Genomic DNA, 6,577 nt, shown 5'->3' on the forward strand with positions numbered 1-6,577 from the left:
TCAAGCGGATTGTGGGTTTAGTATAAGGACATGGAAGTCTTGCAACACACAAGAAATGAGCGAAATCTATTTTTCAAACCAGATCGACCGGACCGCTTATACGGAAAACGAGATCCTGTGCATAAGCGAAGGATGAAGGCCGGAGATGAAGGCTGGCTTTTACTGCTGACATAAGGAAAACTACAATCTACATACACCCAGACGCATTTAATTTGTTTAAATAGTCTTTTGTTCTGGACCGTGAATAATGATCAAAACTCTACTGAGCTCGCTTTGAGCTTGGGTATCTTGCTTGTGCTTATGCTTAGGTCGCTCGTGAAAAGAAGAATTTTAAAGGCCCACCTACTGTCCTTCAACCGACAGGGTTTTCGACCGTTTAGTTTCGCATTTGTTATCGTAGCGATCTGATTGGATGAATTTCAGCTTTGGCAGGAACGCAATGCCTGTCGGTTGAGGGTGTTAGAGCAGTGGAGTAAACATTATGTACTTAACAGAATATTGCATTTCTGATTAGTCAATGACAAATGCATAAAGGTTGCAGAGTGCAATACGGAAGTTGCTATGGAAACACACCGACAGAGTAATTTCTTTAACCTGCGATCAGGCCCATTTTTAGAATCGCTGGCTCATTTGCTTTCCTGTGTCGTCGCTTGCCAACCACACAGTATGTACCGCGCTAAACTAAAATGGAGCCTGGTTAGCATTTCTTGATTTATGGTCACTCGTGACGTTTTGAACTCGCCGACGGCTCGTGCAATTTGGTGAACTTGCAAAACATCACTCATGCTCATAAACTCCGAAATGCGCCAGAACGTTCATACGATTTGCCATACTGGTCAGCCATCCAATGAAAAAACCCTCTCAAACATGGCTTCGCATGGGTGACAACGAAATTCATACGCAACCAAGCCATAACTTTCCTCGGGCTCATGGCGCTCAACATGTGTTTGGCTTAAGTCCTCCATTCTCGCAATTTCTCTCTTACTAATAGGTCTACACGTGGTCTAGATTTTGCAATTCTGCTATGTATTATACTCAAGAATTCTGAAAAAATATTACAATACTTGTACATGTTACTGAAGAGAATACGAAAACAACACATACCATTTCAGGGCCGTGGCCAGAAAAAAGTTATGACTGACGCAATGCCGTCCATGGTTAAATTCTCTTTGTAGGTATTTTAGGTGTTCATGATGAGGTACATTACAAACGGACAACACTGGAATCACACTTTAAAAAAAATCACGAAAAATGGTTTGAGGCAGGTGCCTCTGTTTTCCTCATACTGGCTACGCCCCTGCATTTTAATATGCAACGGCGGCGAAGCGGATTGAAAGGTTTTAACCACAGAAGTTAATCCTGACATAACAATCAAAGAATTAATTAATGGGTCCTTAGCTCCAAAGGTACAATTGAAAAGTACTCCTGTTTGTCCGCTATGCAGCGTTTCGTTATTCCACCATTCTTGGTTGTGTTTCTAAAGGTTGGTTTTAAAGTTGCAAAGCAACCGTAAATCGATTTCACATAGTAATGGGACTTGGAATTTGAATTTCATTTTGTCCAAATAAGTTCTTTTCTTTCAGTTAATCACTATGGCCGCTGGTCACGTGATTTAAAACGATCGACGGATGCTTTTAAATGGAACCTCCACTAAAACAAGAAAATAACTTTAAACCACAGAACATAATGTTTGCGATCAAAGCCTCTTGACAACGAAAGCCAATAAATAAGTTTCAGAGTCGCTTGTTTTTTTTTTTTTTTCCGAATTGTGAGAAAACAATAAGGACAACCGCAACACGTCACAGTTATTCAAGATGACAGCACCCGGGAAAATTGAAAGTGAAAATAAACGATTATGAAATTGATTTTTTTCCGATACAAACACTTAAAAAAATCAATGTCGAGCATATATATTTGATTGCAAACGTTGTTTTGTTTGGTTTGAAGTAATTCCATAGTCGTAGCGGAGGTTCCCTTTAATAGGGTTTTACAATTTACGTCTTTGATGGTAATATGTAAGTATGGCTGACCATTTTATTTACCTTGTTATATAAAGACTGCTACCCCGGCAAGGGCTTTTAACAGCATTTTTACCTATGTACATCCCTTGATCTAATGTTAAACTCTTACCATGATATACAAGAAAAAGTCAGTAATCCTTGTTTTGCTTTATCCTAAGATTTCTTGGCTTAGCAAGGTGACCTCGGGGATATTTCGGGTGTCTTGCATTTTGCAGCGACAGTACTTATTACTTATTTTCTTTCTAATTTGTTTTTATTTCCTAACGTCATTGCTACCTTAGTCTTTGGTGACGCATCAATTAGTAACTTCCTGCTTAGTCTACAGGGCTTAGCCAATATTTATTTCGATTTTACGGCTTATCCCCCTTGTTTTTCAACTTCATAACCATACATTCTAAACCGCAGAAGATACTAAGATGCAAGAATGCACTCAACTAAATTCCACTAAACTGGTCAACTATCAGTTTATTATCACACGGCAAAGTTAAGTCGCTTACGAAATTGTTCTTGTAACACCAATACCACGAGATTTTGCAAAGAAGACGAAAACATCACTTGTAAACTAAACTACTTAAATGCATGCCACACGTGCAGCACGGTTTTTGTTCTAGTTTAGAACTGATTACAATACTATGTGTTTTTTTCGTAGCGTTGCAGTTAATCGCCGTCTTCCTTGCTTTAGCTCCTCGGTGACTTTTATAACACTAACTTTTAAGTAGATTTTCACAAGGCACCTTTCAATCATTTCCAGTCAAAAGTAACTAGTTTACGGTACTTGCAATGTCAATCCTGGTCAATCAGTTGGCTGATTATTTCGACAATCTTGACTCGCTCATTGCATCAGTCTTGAGGTGATCTATATCAGCATACACAGTCGCAAGGCTCGCACTATTGATTTGTCCATTACTCTTTTCTGGAGAGTGACTTAGATCCGCGTATATTACACCACGGTATGGGGCAGGCATCTTTAGGAAAAGAGTAGCATTTGATAGAGTTATTAGAAATACTGCTAGAAGCTCGCATATTGCTGGCAAAGATGACTTCTCGCTCGTATCTTTAACATCCAAAGAAGATCTGAAGTAAGGATCTTAAGGGGGTGCCGCTAACGTCGAAAGTTTCTCCTTTTAAAAGGAGGTAGTTGAGAAACCATGTTATTAATAAGCTGCCTTGGTAATTTTATATGCAAATGCCTTGAATTCTCAGCTAAGGACTTTAAACCGTAGGAACCCTCTTACAACTCTCGTTCATAAACTGTGCAAGACTTAAACGAATCCACAAACATAGAAAAAAGAATAGTACATTTAGTTCCCTGTGTTGGGGTTTAACCTATTCTATAGTGGTATGCTCACCTTCAGCCCAGACTTGACGGCTATTATGCAAATGACGTTAATGGCGGGAATTCAAATTCAACACGTAAAAGTAATATTTTACTGAGCAGGTAGAGAAAATGACGTCATGGATTTATGTCCTAAGCTTATTTGCATAATAACCGTCAAATCTGCTTTGAAGGTGAGCATACCTTTACGTATTCTCCTTAGATACAGTGTATCTGGCTTGGCAATGATATCTCAATAATGCTTATGAGATCATACGAGTAGAAGCAAAGCAAGACAAGAGGACTTGTGGAGTGCTGGAATCGAACTTCAGGATTAGGATAGAGTTAACAGCACCATAATGTGCTAAATTTGTACAAATAATCACGCTCCTCCATCTTAATTCGAAGGAACATTTATTAGCCTCTGTCAGGCTATGGTCCGAGTGTGGTCCGGGTTCGATTCACGGAAGGGAAGGAGCTGAAATTAACAATTAACGCAAATCAAGTCAAATGTTGGTTTTTGAGGGTTTTTGAGGGGTAAACCGGAGTACCCGGAGAAAAACCCCTCGGTGCAGGGTAGGGAACCAACAAACTCAACCCACATATGATGCTGAGTCTGGGAATCGAATCCGGGCCATATTTGTGGGAGGCGAGTGCTCTCACTCCAGCGCCATCCCTGCACCCCGGCCACACGTGTGGGCTATGTTTGATGGTTCTTTACTCTGCTCCGATAGTTTTTCTCCGGTACTACGGTTTTCCCCTCTCCTCAAAAACTATATATTAAACAACCTTAGTTCGGACGGTTGTGGTGAATGGTAGTTGTAAGTAATAAGTAACAAAAGAAGAAGAAGAAGAAGAAGAAGAAGAAGAAGAAGAAGAAGAAGAAGAAGAAGAAGAAGAAGAAGAAGAAGAAGAAGAAGAAGAAGAAGAAGAAGAAGAAGAAGAAGAAGAAGAAGAAGAAGAAGAAGAAGAAGAAGAAGAAGAAGAAGAAGAAGAAGAAGAAGAAGAAGAAGAAAAAGAAGAAGAAGAAGAAGAAAAAGAAGAAAAAGAGGAACGAGGAAAGAAGAAGCGTTTTTCTATGAGGCTACAGAAGTTAAATGGTGACATAGTACCTGACTTGATAGGACTGAATTATTGCAAGTCATCAAGAAAAGAGCTTTGCTAGCGGACACTTGAGTATTTGTACCTAAGTTGTTGTAATAAAGTAGTAGTTTGTCCTGTAAGTCAACAAGTATAAGTAGTGGAGTTTACGCTCCCAGTATACTTAGATAAATTTAGGTAGTAAGGAAATCGCTAATTCTCTTGTCTTTCTGTAGGTAATTGCCTTAAAAGACTGCCGGAGGATCCAGCTGATTAGTCTTTCCAGGAGAAATAAAGTTATCATCATCATTATTATTATTATTATTATTATTATTATTATTATTATTATTATTATTAGAATCATTGAGACGCAATGAAACTGAAATGGATAACATCCATAAAGGGAAGGAGGAGGGGAGCGCGTGGGCTAAAATCCTTGCAGTTCTATGCTGTCGCAGGAAATTATACTCGTCAAACCTTTAGCCTAGTAAATCGTCATCGAATCCCAGTTTAGTGTATGACCACTTCCCATGATCATTTTCATCTAAGCACTTTGCAACAAGACAGTTATAATTTACCTGTGGAGGTTGTCGTTTCTTGTTCGTGTTGTCAGCAACTGCATACAGATCATCTTTGCATTCATCTTGTCTTGACGCATTTTGTTTTACAAAGGCTGCTTCGTTCTTTTGCACATCGTTTTCAAATCCAAGCAAAGAGAGATCCACACTGGCTTTATAGTTTTCACCGTTTCCGGTTGGGCATGTATCTGTATGTTGCATCACAGGGTCTCTGTGAAACGTCACTTTGTCTTGTTTGCTACGAATGTTAACAATTGCGTAAACATGTTGCCTTTCCTGGTCATTTGAAATGTCGCCTTTTTCGTAAGTTCCAGCTAGTTTGGATTCGTCGAAGGAAACAAGGTACCCATCACTCGACTGTGGCTGGATTAGTGCACTTTGTTCCTGGCCAACTGACTCTCCGTAGAGCGATTTTCTTTTTTCTTCTTTGATATTTGCGAGAGTATTCTCTTGCTTAATTTCATGCACATCTTCAAACCGGCCCATTTCCTTCTCGGAGGGAGGCTTCACAAGACACTTTCTCAATTGTGTGCAGTGGTTCTGTTGTTGATCTTCTTGCCGTCTCTTCGAGTTCGTGGCTTAAACAGGAAAGGAAAATACTAATTTAGCTTGGTGCGTGCAAAGATTGGTAACGATCTGTCACCTTTGAAAGGACTGAAACTAGAGAAACTTGATGGTATTAATTAACTTTCTAATCTCAGTACAGTGTGTATATGCAGTCATGTGGACCTTCACACTCAACACTGGCAAGCCTTTACGTAGACTTTTACTAGAAAGTCAAAGAGTCTCTGCATCATTAAGTGGTTGAGGACACAAAATGAGTACAACTGACCAGTTCAGAACGCTTTGAGAATAGCTATCTTAACGGTATAATTTTTGATCTCAGATTAGCAGTTTAGGTGACAATTTATGATTGCTGCAAATGTGTTTTTCTTCTGAGCGCAAAATCCATTGGATAAAAGGTTTGTCAACACAAGTTTAACATGCGAAATTAAGACTCTCACTGAGCTAATTTGATTGATAGAATTTGGGTCCGCTTGACAGACGTAGTTTTTACTCGCGAGGCTGGATGCCTCGTCTCTGAGGCGATCAGGTCCTCTGTAGCATAGGCTCCGTTTTCACCGGTCTCAATTCATGGTCGGGGAATACCGGTGGAGCCGGTGAACAATTTTAGTTGGATGTCGCTTTTCCGCCAGAGCGATGAGACAGCCGCTAACGCTTTGTTTCGCTGGCTGTTTAAATTGTAAATTTTAGATAAAATGAAGACAGCGGCTCCACGGAGGCTTTGGATTAAGTCCCGTTGAAGTCGCCTTTATTTCCACAGGCCTCTTTAAGATTGCTGAAGGTGCTCCCTGGTTAAATAAAGCTCATTATTATTAAATTTCAGTGGTAAGTTCCACGATCATTCCTCCGTTTTATAATCGGTGGTTAGATTCTGTTCTGAGCGTTACCCAGTTGAAATTTAAAGGGAATCTAGACTACTACTACTACTACTACTACTACTACTACTACTACTACTACTACTACTACTACTACTACTACTACTACTACTACTAGCAACAACAACAACAACAGCAATAATA

Source organism: Montipora foliosa, chromosome 4, assembly GCF_036669935.1.
Source record: "Montipora foliosa isolate CH-2021 chromosome 4, ASM3666993v2, whole genome shotgun sequence".
Classification (NCBI taxonomy): domain Eukaryota; kingdom Metazoa; phylum Cnidaria; class Anthozoa; order Scleractinia; family Acroporidae; genus Montipora; species Montipora foliosa.